Genomic DNA, 12,805 nt, shown 5'->3' with positions numbered 1-12,805 from the left:
CTCGGGGAAGTGTCACTGCGGTGAACTATGGGGTATGAATGTGATGAATCTAATGTTTTAGGTTAGTTAAGATGGCGGACATCGGCTTCAAGTTTGTAGCGTAATGCCACCTCCCCTCTTTTTTACCACCATGCTTATTCCACACGGAATGGTAATGTCTACGGAGATATCATGGCGTACTACACATATCGCCAACACAGAACGATATTTGTCTTGTAGCATGCTGTTTACATTTTGATCAGTACACCGAGACTTCAATATTAAACGTATTTGTATCGTTTTTACGCGTTTACTTACTAGTACCAGCAATGGTGAATAATCACTGCTGATAAGAATGGAAATCGAAATACGTGAAAGGGGCAACAGATATTTTTATAGGCAAATACCCATGTAGATAAAAAAAAAAAGGGAGTTGCCATTAGGTTCACTGCATTTATACACACATGGTTCACCGCGGCGATACTTCCCTGTGACGTCACTCTGATGTGCCCATGCCCAATTTCGGTCTTTGAGAATAACTATCGACTTTCGTGGTCGGATCCCGCACAGCCTACAGCTACGTGACAGCTCTGATTGTTGGTGCAGCAAGCATTTCGTGCTCTAAATTTCTCCCACCGATAATTATTCATCGTTCACATTTGCTCCCTTTTAAAAAAGATCCTGGCTAAACATGTGGCCATGTGTGCGTCAGTTTAGTGCATATGAATATGTACGTGTGTGCGCGCTTTGCTTCCTTTCTCATGAAAGCTTAGGCCGAAAACTTGTGCGAACACTCCTTTCGTCATGCCTGCCTGCTGCTCGGCTTGTGAGTAGCAATGTATACGCTTCACGGTATAGTTATTTCCTCACGACGTTTGTTGTAAATAATCCACTACAGTTTAAAAGGGACAATGATGTACATAATAACAATATCAGAAGAAAAAAATGGTATTTATTACGCCACAATAAGGTTGTCTGTAGCACAAACAGGGGTTCATAATGCTGCAACCAAAAGTTTTGATACAAAATACCTGACAGACAGCAAAGTAAAATTTACAACTAAGCTGTAAACGTTTCTCACGAGTTGTGATATGTTTGGTTATTCCTGAGAAACTGACAATATTACTGACGGGAAAAATTCTGGGAAAAGAAACAAACAGACTACTGCTGGAAATGTAAGTCTAAATGTTACACAGGTTAGGATATCATTACTAAAAAAAATTTACTTACATGTTCAAGCAAAATATACACTTTACGGGGTCTAAGCGTTTGAGACCTTGTGCTTCATCACATTTATAGCACTGCGCAAAGTTGGAAATGATTTTAAAAAATTATATCGGTTTATTACCCTGTAAATTACTGCTGTTGGCCACACACTGAATGTCACATCATAGATAAGACTTCAGAGTGAGAAGACGTGTAAACTACAGTGAGATTAATGCACTGATAAACTAATAAAACAAGAACTCTACTCTGCACGCATTTGTTTCTTTGACATTTCAATAATCGTCCACTTTGTTCACATGCCCAAGAGCGATATCACGCCTTGTGTCTTTCCTCATTGCACAAGTTTGTGGGCTAACAAAGAACTCGTAGGTACGTTTTTTGCAAAAGCAACATTCAACATGCTGTGCAATACGAGATGAAAGCTGAAAATGTAACTAACAAGAAGCAATACCAACACAAGCATTGGTTTCGGAGTTCCGACTTCATTTGCTATTGATTCAAGTACAGTAAAATTGAAATTACATGGATTACGAAAACATACTTTTTGCACCATAACCTTCTCTGCTTGGTTATTCGAAATATATCAAGAAACAAGAAGTTACATTAACGTAACGAGATCAAATGTGTCTTATTACTAGTGCAAATGCACATTCAAGAAGAGAAAAACGTTCGAAATTGTCTTCCTGGCACTATATTTATTCATGTAAGCACTGTAATTTTTGGTATTTAAAAGAGCTGTAGCGTGCTCACGATAGAAAAACGAAAAAGAAGCAGTTGTAAACAGTCGTCTACTAATGTTTTGGGCTATTTAAGCCGCATCCACTCTGGCTTCAAAACAACGTACGGCGTAAGTCTAGAGTGCCATGTCCCATCTTCTTTTTTTACCTCTATGCAAATACCACAAAGTTACATGACCTTAGAGTAAAGGTAAACTGGCGATAAAAATTATTTTCTGCGCGTTTGAATGCTCACTCTGCAGGTTTCGTATTGTATTTTAGTCCCGGAGAATACATACTTTCTTTTGTTGAAGTAGTTAAATAAGCGAAAAATACTTACTTGTGCAGAAGGACACATTCAATCATATTGCAGCTGTTAATTGTGTCACTTCCATGGCGCCCGTCTAAGCAGCGATTACAAACCTCCGTGGCGCCTGTAGCATAATGTTCGTATGACAATTATTACGTTTCTTAAAGGATTATTAATACGGTTTTATGTAAAAAAAACTGTAATGTAAGAAAGAAATAAAAGAACGACTTGCACAAAACTCTTAACTTCTTGTATCAGAAAAGTGTATCTGTAACTTTGTCTGCGGAACCAAGCAAGCGAAATACTCGATTTGTGCTAATGGATCGGCAATTCATGTTAGTCGATAACTCACGTTACCAATCACTAACTAAACCGAAATTAAACAAGAACCATAATAATAACTGACTATCGTAATTTTAATAATAAATATTATGTCGGGACGATTCCATTCACTCACAAGTAAAAATAAAAGATCTTACCTGATGATAGCTTTATTTAGTAAACATTCTTCTTTGTGTTTGACATGTGTTCACACCTACTCTCCTCGAGAATGGTCACTAATTACCGACAACTTCTCACAACTTAAGCACTTACAATTTTTTTTTTTTTTTGTTTCCTCTCAGACCGAACGATGTTTTATATAGTAGGTATATATAGCAACAAATTTCTGAATAAATTATCCGTAGCTGGGAATGAAACTAAGAAATGTGTTCAGTAGAGCTCGGCCCATTAGTGAAGAAATGTCAGATATTTTGTATTAACAATCTGCAGTGGGGACCTTTAGTCCGTAGGCTTAAACGAGAAATATAGAATGTAAATGAAAGTAAAAACTTTAACCTGTCCACTGTTGTAAACAGAAATTAGGCCTTCCCTGTCCGTTTCAGAAATTAAATGACAGTTACAACACTTATCCCTATACAAAGGCAGCTAGCAAATGTTTCTCTGGGATTTAAGACCACATGCTAGTAATGGTGTCACGAGCGACAATGGAGATAGCAGTGACGCTGACAGATGCCTGCTTTCAACAGGCATCTTTTGACCGACACAGTCGTCATCATATGGAGGTAAGTAGACACACAGTTACTTACTGTCACAAATGTTTAACAGTAATTTTCGTGTGCAGAGACCTTGAAACTTTTCTATGCGTCGTTGAAACCATTTTATTTATACAGTTGCGTTCATGCGAACTGTAAGCGTCGCACACACTGAGCCCGAAACATGTTTTCAAAACATGTTTCCGGCTACTTTATGTGGACACCATTTGGAAACATGTTTCGAAACACAGAAACATCTACCGTAGCAGTGTCAGTACAGATCAAAGGAAACAATGTGAGGCTAGCTACCACTTGTCACCGCTGCACGGCGCTAGCGTGCGTGTGTATGTGTCGTCTACTGTTAAGTGGTGTTGTGTTTACTGTAGTGTCGTTTTCGCTTCATTTTTCTAAAAAGAAAATGGAGTGGTCAAGGCAGCATATTGTTGATTTAATTGCCATGTACCAAGGGGAGGATTGAGGAAGCAAGGAATATAAAACAGTGTTAAAAAACATGATGCACTTAACAAAAATTGCAGCACCTTTTGGCAAGCAAAAGAAAAGTGTAGAGAAAAAAATACGATCGCTTGTGGTTGCATACAGGCGTGAGAAAAGAAAAATAATTTCCAGCAGATCATCTGATAGTGGTGCAGACACTACATATGACTCCAACTTGTTCGGCTATCGGCTGTTGCAGTTCTTGGACAATGTTCATGAACCGAAGGAGACAACAGATACTGTGGAAAATGAGGTACGAAAATTATCCTTGCTTGTTTTTATTTGTATTTTATAGTACACAGTCACGTTTACCCATAGTTATTTTGCCATGGTACACATCCTTGTGGGCTTAAAAATAGTTAGCAAACTCGTCTCGAATTTGTTTCGTGGAAGCAGCTTTCCTTGGTATATTCTGTGCTGCAATGAAAACTGATGCAGTGTCATCTCGTCTCCATGTTCCTGGAATCATCTCACCTGTTGGTAAATCGTAGGAATCGAAGCTTCCATGAGGGGTGTACTGGTTCCTTGCCTCAGCATTTCTCTTAAAAAAACTGTGGAGACATACATCTGTTAGTGTGACAGTTTTTGCTATCTCTGGTTATAGCAACATAGTTTTCCTAAACGCACGAAAAACTGAAGCCACAATGTCGAAAGTGTTCTCAATAACCACTCTGGCCCTAATAAGTCTGTAGTTAGAAACTCTCTCTCCTTTTTGAACCTTGAAAATGTTTTCCTAGGCAGGGTTCCATAATATTTTCCTGTAAGGCAAAGCATCGTCTGCTACAAAAACATTCTGTAGGGCTTAGTGCCACCTGGTAAGCATTCAGCTTGTGGCAAGTTAAGTTTCTCTTTGTTAATTAACTCACTTATGCTTGCGATTTTGAACACACCACGATCTGATATTCTGCTTTGACAGCCGATATCTGCGTACAAAAAGTTATAGTTGGCATCGACGACAGCAAGCAGCACAATGCTGAATGAGCCTTTATAATTATAATATTCACTTCCAATACCAACAGGGCACTGTAGTACGATATGTTGCCTGTCAATTGCTCCGACATAGTGGGGAACTGAAGAATCTGTGAGAACAAACATGCTGTTTCACGCCAGTCGTTCCCAGTCGCTGTTATCTGAAAGAAAGAAATTTGATTTCAGGTCTTCGTACATTCACCAGAGGGCATAAATGAAGATGAAGATGTTATGGCTGGACCTTCCAGTCCTCCACCACAAAAAATCAGAAGGGTGGACGAGAAAGAAGATATGCAGCAACCCTACAAGGTTGCGTCTCAATTATTAAGTGCTGCAAAAGCAAGAAGATAACAAGAACGATGAATGTAGTACATATGGGCAGCATGTGGCATCAATGTTACGGAAATTACCAGAGTTACAAAGGTCAAAAACAATGCTTAGTGTTAACGAAACAGCATGTAGCATACTTGGGAAGTCAGCAACGGACAGTGGGTATGAATGTGGCAGGGCCATCATCATCAAGTAACTCCCCTGTCACATTTACGAGTTACGTAGACAGTGATAGCACAATTGAAGAAGTTGTGTTTGAGAGATCTGTAATGTAATTGACAAATAATAATATTTCGAAAAGATGCTAATTTAACGATGTTTTTCATTTACTTAACTTTTCATAATCCTTCAGTACTTCCACCAGAGCTCTACATACTTCAGTTACCATTTGAGATATTGCTTGCTTCGAAATGTGAAATACACTACTGGCCATTAAAATTGCTACACCAAGAAGAAATGCAGATGATAAACGAGTATTCATTGGACAAATATATTATACTAGAACTGACATGTGATTACATTTTCACGCAATTTGGGTGCATAGACCCTGAAAAATCAGTACCCAGAACAACCACCTCTCACCGTAATGAAGGCCTTGATACACCTGGGCATTGAGTCAAACAGAGCTTGGATGGCGTGTACAGGTACAGGTGCCCATGCAGCTTCAACACGATACCACAGTTCATCAGGAGTAGTGACTGGCGTATTGTGACGAGCCAGTTGCCCGGCCACCATTGACCAGACGTTTCCAGTTGGTGAGAGATCTGGAGAATGTGCTGGCCAGGGCAGGAGGTCGAACATTTTCTGTATCCAGAAAGGCCCGTACAGGACCTGCAACCTGCGGTCGTGCATGCTCCTGCTGAAATGTAGGGTTTCGCAGGGATCGAATGAAGGGTAGAGCCACGGGTCGTAACACTTCTGAAATGTAACGTCCACTGTTCAACGCGCCGTCAATGTGAACATGAGGTGACTGAGACGTGTAACCAATGGTATCCCATACCATCACACCGGGTGATACGCCAGTATGGCGATGACGAATACACGCTTCCAATGTGCGTTCACCGCGATGTCGCCCAACACGGATGCGACCATCATGATGCTGTAAACAGAACCTGGATTCATAAAAAAATGACGTTTTGCCATTCGTGCACCCAGGTTCGTCGTTGAGTACAGCATCGCAGGCCCTCCTGTCTGTGATGCAGCGTCAAGGGTAACCGCAGCCATGGTCTCCGAGCTGATAGTCCATGCTGCTGCAAACGTCGAACTGTTCGTGCAGATAGTTGTCTTGCAAACGTCGCCATCTGTTGACTCAGGGATCGAGACGTGGCTGCACGATCCGTTACAGCCATGCGGATAAAATGCCTGTCATTTCGACTGCTAGTGATACCAGGCCGTTGCGATCCAGCACGGCGTTCCTGATTACCCTCCTGAACCCACCGATTCCATATTCTGCTAACAGTCATTAGATCTCGACCAACGCGAGCAGCAATATCGCGATACGATAAACCGCAATCGCGATAGGCTACAATACGACCTTTATCAAAGTCGGAAACGTTATGGTACGCATTTCTCCTCCTTGCACGTATGAAAAATCAGTTGGAAACTTTCCTCATGTGAGCACGTTGTAGGTGTCGCCACCGGCGCCAACCTTGTGTGAATGCTCTGAAAAAACTAATCATTAGCATATCACAGCATCTTCTTCCTGTCATATAAATTTCGCGTCTGTAGTACGTCATCTTCGTGGTGTAGCAATTTTAATGGGCAGTAGGGTAAATACACAAGACTCTGAAATGAATCTCCTGTTGCCAGGAAATGAAGCCTTTGGTTGACTGAAAGGCGATCTGGACGACTTTCATTTTGTTTGTGTAAACCTTCTGGTACTAATAATGTAGCACCACATATCATTATTATTTACTCGACACCAGACATAGCGCAGCAGCAGACGATATGAACATAACTATACAAGGACGGCAGACGGCATGAACACAAACGAGAAATGTTTGCCGCCAGTGTGGACGGAAACATTTGCGAAACATCACTGAAAACAATGTTTCCAACAGAAACATGTTTCCAGCGGCAGTGTGTACGCGTCTTCTAACACATGTTAAGTATCAGAAATGAAACAAAATAGTTTACTTCACAGATATTTTGTGCAAGGAACAGACTCGTCAAGATTAACAGCAAAAGTATTTTAAATCAACTTTTGTCCTGTTATAAGTAAATTACCTTAATTGTCACTCTATTGTTTATGGCACACAATGTACTGAAGGTGACAATAGCTTTCCAATTGATCTTCGTGAATGTGGCAATCAATAACAAGTAAAATTCCAAAATATAATATATTACATTCCAGAAAAAACTATTTCAGAATTAAAATCAATAATCAGTAAATTCATAAAGGAGAAGATACGAGTAATTTGTGGCGTTGTAGGTATGCTCAACGTTTTTATGTAAAACTGTCGCGATTTGGAGGCTCGAAGGACACATTCTCTCTTTGTTCAATGAGTACATTATCCCAAAAACTTCGGCTTACTAATTTGGTTATGGCTCTATAACAGGATTCGCGGTCTAATTTTTAATCATGAGATGATATATCCTAAGAATTACGGACAAACAGCCCAATATTGTAGGTACAGGGTACTGCAAATGCTCGTGTCTTCTTCTTTCTGGACATGTGAGTCATTTGTAAACAATGAAATCACTGAAAACAAAATGAACTGGTGCTAAGTAGTCGTGTGGTATAGGGTAGCTATTACAAGCGACATTACTCTTTGTTAGCGACATTACACTTTGTTTTTTGGTGTGTTCTTCCAAATAATGCCATGCATTACTTCTGCTAGGTGATGGTACACCTGCTTCTGTTGCAACATGTTGATTTACACACTGTTAAAACGTAAGTTATTTTACACGATAGTGAGAGTCACTAAGAATACCGTACAAGTATTGTTTACGCACAAGAAGCTTAGTGGACTTAGCTCTCGGTTAATATTAGAATACACTGACTTAAATTTATTAATGATGAGAGGTTTCCGTTTTAATGTTGTTGATAATCGACCTGACTTCGGTTGTAACGATATGAATAAGACAGTTGGAGAGAGCTCAAAGCTTTGTCTTGACATTTAGCAGTAAACAAGTTGATGGATCCCTTACATTGAAAGAAAAAAGTGTTTCAGGACATGACGGAAAGTGATTTCAGTTCTTAACATAAAACAGCATAATCAACCAACAGAATCAGTACAAAACGGGCAATCCACATGTACTGCAGAGAAAAAAAGTTGACGTGAGTGCAAAAAAATGCATCGTATCTCCTGTTAAAATTACAGCCAGTGCGGAAAATATTGTAAGGTTTAAGAAGGAGGTGTAGCACTTTCAGCAGCTACATGACATGTCACACAAGCATATTAATGATGGAATTACTTTTAGTTGATTCCGTGAATGCCCAGATATTAACTAAATACTATAAAGACTCAATTTTGTGGCATAATAACACAGGTAAAAAAAGACTAAGACTCGTTTTCTACGATAACTAGCAACTTTAAATTTTATGGACCCCAGGAACTGGCTATAAGGGCGCGTTATGGAGTTAAAGGTAAGTTAATCCAGGAATTTTCATGTATCTAAGAAATATTCTGCTGAAACAGACTCGCTCCTGAAATCCAATCTACAAAAAGCTTCATTCTTTAAATCGCCTGTCAAGTCAATGCAAAATTAATTTCTCCGGTATACATCCGCTGTGCCAGGACATCTAGTGGTAGTTGTGGCAATTTTTTGAAATGTTCTGAATATTTAGGAGTACAGAAGTAACAAATTACATTGTCTTCTTCATGTGGCAGTTTCACTGCATGAACAGCGAAAATGTAATAAGGTAAAAAACTTTTTTCCTTTCGTCATTTTGTGGGGGTAGTCAGTGAGGAAACGTTTCATAAAGGTTTGATATTATTTGTGAAGCTCATAGCAAGACACAAAATGCTCTCATTCCACAAGATAGCTTATATGTTAATTCAGGATACGCCATGCCTGCTTGACCTGTTCATAGTTCTGTAAGATGGTTGGTCGGCGAGTTGTAAGTCACTTCTCATCCCATCCTATCCCACATGTGCTCAGCTGGAGACAAGTCCAGAGATTGTGTCGGCCAGCGAAGTTGCTGCCCTATTTGTGGAGCACATTGAGTTTTACAACCAGTACATGGGTGAGCATTATCCAGTTGGAATAACACATCACCTTCCTCTTGTAAGAACAGCAGATGAACAGGTCTACAATCAAAATATCCACGGGTGTACTGCCGGTCTACAGTGTCCAACGAGCACAATATTTCGGCGATCATACATGTCGCCATCATCAGGTGAACTGACGGACTGAGCTCCTGTGAACGTGCTGGTACGGAGATCCGTACGCTATGGCTGCTCAGGGGGAACTGGGTTCGGTAGCGGCGGCGGCAGATTTAAATACCCTCCGCCCGCGGCGGTCACTCCCTCCGCCGTCCGCGCCCCGCGCCACGGTCGCGAGGTAGAACAGATTGCGACGGCGTCTGAGATGACGTCGGTGTGATGGCTCTGTCCGCCGTGGTCGTCACAACTATACGTTTGCTTGATTTACTCTTGATTAACCCGATCGGTAGTTCCCAAGCCTTGATAAGATTATAGCCACAGTCACGGTTTATGAGGTCGTCATCGGTGCGAATTTCGATGGCTTCTCTAAGAACGCTGTCCCAGTATCTCGACGTCTGTACCAGAATCCTCGTGCGTTCATACTCCATAGCGTGGTTCAAATGGCTCTGAGCACTATGGGACTCAACTGCTGTGGACATCAGTCCCATAGAACTTAGAACTACTTAAACCTAACTAACCTAAATACATCACACACATCCATGTCCAAGGCTGGATTCGAACCTGCGACCGTAGCAGTCGCACGGTTCCGGAATGCGCGCCTAGAACCGCGAGACTCCATAGCGTGATTTTCCGACAAACAATGTCCAGCGACCGCCGATTTGCTCGGATGCATCAGTCGAGTGTGCCTCTGGTGTTCACGGCATCGATCCTCGACGGTACGCATCGTCTGACCAATATACGACTTGCCACATTGACACGGAATCTGGTACACGCCGGCCTTCCTCAAACCGAGGTCATCTTTGGCGCTCCCCACCAGTGCACGAGTTTTTTTTTTTTTTTTTTTTTTTTTTTTATTCGGAGGACAAAACACAGTTCCGACCCGGTGTTGCTTCAAAATGCGGGCAATATTGCCCCGAGAGTGCGCCTGTATATGGATTAAACGCAGTGCCTACCTCCTCCCTCGTGATTTCATCCATCTCCACAGATTGTGCTGTAGTGGTTTGGCGGAGAGCACGATGAAACTGCCACTCTGAGTACCCATTTTTTTCGAAATACAATTCTCAGATGTTCCAATTCCTGGGGTAGACTCTTTGCGTCAGAGATAGTGCGCGCCCTATGTACTAGGGTTTTAAGTACCCCATTCCTCTGCGAAGGGTGGTAGCAGCTGTCTGCGTGCAAATGTTTCCTTTTGAATTTTTTTATAATTTTTTTTTTCAAAAAGGCCAACCCAGAGTGTTAGATTTCCTTTCCGTTGAATTAGTACCATGTGGTACTATGTTCACTATAAAGGAGAGCTTCCACTTTTAAACTGGACAGGTTTTATTGTAAAACATCATTTTTTTTACCTTTCAAGGGTAATGTATGTCTTCACTGAAGTTGTTTCTTACTAATCTCTTTGCCACCCGTCAGCTTTGATCTGTGATGTAAGTCTGTTGTGATGTGTGACATCACGACGGCGCGATAACCACCCATCGTCTTTGACCCGTGACGTAAGTCTGTTGTAGTGTGTGACGCCACGACGGCGTGAAGTTCAGTTTTCTTGTGTCCCGTATTTGTAGATGTCTTGTTGTGCTGTCGGTGGTGATCTCTGGTGGCGTGTTTGTAGGTTGCGGGTACGGTTTTGTTGCTGGTTTAGTGTGCGGGTGTGATGTGTTTGTAGGTGGCGTATGTTTGCGGTTCGGTGGTGCTCTCTGGTGGGGGTTGTGGGTTGTGTGCGTATTGGGTTCATTTCAATTGTTGACATTGTCGGCTGTTCTGGTGATTAGTGAAGTTTAGTGGCATATTTTGCAGTGAGTTGAAGGTTTAGTTTTTGGTTATTTCTACGTTAATGTAGTGTTGCGTTTTTTTAATTTTTTTGATTACTTTTCCTGTGTCTTTGTTAGGAATGGATATGACCGATAAAGTCAACAGTTTTCGGGTGTGGGGTATGATGGGCGACACTGTTACGTTACTCATCGAATTCCTGCAGCTGTTTGGATTATTGGCTGAGCTGGTGAAGTGCACTGCATGTGACTAGCATATGAAGTTAAACGATTGTCCCGGCGTCTTGGACCAGGTGCGGCGTGACAACATTTGGCGCTCCGTTTGCTGGGGTACCTGGTTCAAGAAGTCTAGGTTGGGCATGCGTGAAATTGTGTTTTTGCACAAATGAGGTGGGTGTGAGTGAGAGAACGGCCCTTGATTGGTATTCTTTTAGTCACCAGGTTTGTTCAGAATACATTAAATACAAAGGTAAGTTGGTTGGGCCTGGAGTAATGGTTAAGATTGGTAGGAGGAAGTATGGGAGGGGTAAGCCTGTGGTTGGAAATGGGTGTGGGGGGCTGGGTATCGGGGTCTGGGTATTCTGAATGTGTGTTTATGGTTGTTGAAAATCGTACAAAGAGGGAGTTAGTGGTGTTGATTCAGTATTATGTCGAACAGGGGAGTACTGGAGTTTCTGATGAGTTTGCTTCTCATAGTCGGTTGGCTCAGGAGAGTTACAATCATTTAGTTGTCAATCACAATGTTGTAGAGTTCAAGAATTATGAGAGTGGGGCCTGTACAAATACTATAGAGGGGTTTTTGGGGGAGAGGCTGTTAAATCTGTTATAAGGAGGGGGAAGAGGTGCTCTTCCAACCTTCAGGCTCATTTAGGTGATTACTGTTTGTGGAAGTGTGTCCCTGAGGGGTATTGTATTTTTAGGGTTTTCTTAACAGCTGTTAGTAAGATGTACAGGCCCAGGGTTGTGGGTTAGTGAGGGGTTTTTTTGGGGAGGGGATGTTGGTGAGGTTTTGGGGAGGTAGGTGGGTGGGGGGTGGTTGTAGATTTTTTTTTTTTGTAGTCTGTGTATGTTTTTTCGTTAGTATTTGTTTCTTTGGTATTGATTTTTTGGGGGGTGGGGGTTGGGAAGTTTATTTGGTTGTAGTATCGGTGAGTTGGTTTTGTGTGTTGTTGTTGACATGTGAGGTCAAGGGAAGTGTTTGATGTTTTCTTGTGGTTTTTTAGGAAGTGTCAGTCCATGCTTTTTTAACACCATGCCAGAGTTCATCAGTTGTAGTGGCTGGTGAGTGGTGGGATGCGAGTCTCTTGGCATCCCATAGCCAGATGTTTTCAATGTGAACAAGTGGTAATAGTGTTGTGCTTATGTAATGGTAACTGTGCTGTCATGGCTGATATTGGGACCATATAATGATGATGAATGCTCTCTGGCAGAGCCTCCACACTCGTCTGGCAAGACACAGTGTCCACTCCTGTACTCAAAGTTGTCACTATGTGCATCATTGTTCGGGCTCCTCTCTCTGCTACATATCGAGGGAAGTGACAACGATGATTGCCATAATGACTGTCTGTGGTGCTTCAAATGTCATTGTGTTGTCTTGCTTCAAACAAGCCCATAACCCACTGCAAGGTACGAGATGTGGTGGTATGATTCTCCA

Source organism: Schistocerca gregaria, chromosome 2 (genome assembly GCF_023897955.1).
Source record: "Schistocerca gregaria isolate iqSchGreg1 chromosome 2, iqSchGreg1.2, whole genome shotgun sequence".
NCBI lineage: Eukaryota > Metazoa > Arthropoda > Insecta > Orthoptera > Acrididae > Schistocerca > Schistocerca gregaria.
This window is presented reverse-complemented; position numbering follows the sequence as displayed.